Source organism: Myotis davidii, unplaced genomic scaffold (assembly GCF_000327345.1).
Source record: "Myotis davidii unplaced genomic scaffold, ASM32734v1 scaffold4152, whole genome shotgun sequence".
NCBI lineage: Eukaryota > Metazoa > Chordata > Mammalia > Chiroptera > Vespertilionidae > Myotis > Myotis davidii.
Window position 1 is genome coordinate 174,131 of NW_006283169.1, and position 1,986 is coordinate 176,116.

Genomic DNA, 1,986 nt, shown 5'->3' on the forward strand with positions numbered 1-1,986 from the left:
TGCCAGCTTCCAGCTGATCACAAGCCCCGGCCCCCATGTCCAGGTGCCCACTTCTGGCTGATCCCGTGCATATTTATAGAAGTTCAGGCACAGAGGTGAGTCGTTTTAAGAACACAACAAGGAGTATTAATTTGGTGTGGAGAAATGCATCTCATGTTCACAAAAACACCTTTTATTGCCATAGAGCAATCCTGACTGCAGGGAATACTGTGCTCTCATGAGGAAGTCAGATGTTCTTGCACGCTTTCTCACATGCCTCTTTCTTCAAAAAGTTGTTCCCATTGCCGTTGCAGCCTCCGAAGTGGAACAGCATACATCCAGAAGTTGAGGAGTTGTAGAACCACCGTGGGAGTTTGGCTCGACAAGGGCCCTTTTCCATCGGAAGTTTGCAATCTTCTGGGGAGACACTCGGTTGGTGATTCTGATGGTGAGTCGATTGGCCTAAATAGAGAAAGTGGTTGAGAGAAGCAAAACTTAGCACCTTTCCCTTGTTGGCCCATATGCTCATATGCCAGGGCTAGGATGGCCGTGGGCACAACTGTGAGGATATACACAGCAACTGAGCTCTGTACCTCTTCCCATCCAGCTCACCTGGCCCACACAGCAATGGCCTTATCCATCTGTACAGAAATTGAGGGTTTTCATTTCTGGAAGTAGACTAAAAACCCCAGACTTGAGAATCCTGTTCTAGTGGATTCAAATCCACTTATTACTGTGGGATAACTGTATCAACTTCTCCAAATCTTCATTTCTTCATTTTTAAAATTAGGGAGTTGAATTCCATCATCTCTGAGCATCCTTTCAGATCTGATTTTCTAGGATTTGATGAGTAAGCTCTCCCAGGCTTCCACCTCCTGTCTCCTCATCATTCTTTAGAATAGATATCCTGTATGAAAGGGCTGACTTAGAATCTGAGAGTGGGGTTCAAAGTTTATTCAAATTTCTAGCTGTGTGATCTTAGACAAATCACCTATATCTTTGGCACTCAGTTTCCTTCATGTAAAATGGGGTATAATATTCACACTTTAGACTTGCCAAAGGCTTAGGGATAACCTATGAAAAGCATTGATAAATAGAAAAGCACCAGTAAATAGTAGCTGCTCTCAATCATTCTTTTCCTTCCTTGACCAAGAGGACTCTTGAGAGCAGGGATCTCACCCTTTACCCAGCTCTAGGTTTTCTCTTCTCTATAGCACGTGTATCATCTATTATGTGTATTATGTGTTGTCTGTCTCTCTCCCACTGGAATATGAATTCCACAAAGGCAGGATTTTTGCTTCACTCATTACTTCAGTCTTAGCACCTAGCACAGTACTTGGCACACGGCATGCACCCAACATGTATATTTGATGAAGTGAATTGAATTGACTCCCTACGTTATGAGATAAAGAACAGACTCTCTTTGTACTGCCGCCCCCACCCCCCCATTCCCAATCTATTCTTGGAGCTCCCACTTCCATACCAACCTGTTCCTGCTTCCGATTGAAACTCCTGGCTGAAGGTGAGAAATAGAAGAAATGGAAGAGCGATTCGGAGCTGCATGGTGCCACCCAGCCAGTGGCCCAGCCTGGGGCTGGCATTTTAGGGAGAAAGGGGACCAATCGGGAGAAGTCTGGCTCCCCATTCAGCTCACTCACCCCTAACTCTTGTTAATCACGAGTTTGGGCTCACCCTGGGACAGAGTGTCCCGCCAAAGCACATCTCTGACTTTTTTCTTTGACCTTATCTGATCTTTGGCCTCTATCCAAGGCCACTTTATTACACTTCAGGGTGGAAGCTGCTGTAACAATAATAAAACAGTAAGTACCATTAATTGAGTGCATTTACCTTCCCAAGCATCATAGAAACTACTCTTCACGTATCACCTCCCTTGAACCCACACAGGATTCCTACAAGGCTTAGAACCCCCAGTTTGTACACGAAGAGAGGTTAAAGTTCATTGGCCATTGTCACATGGGTAGTGAGTTTCAAAGTCAGGATTGGGAT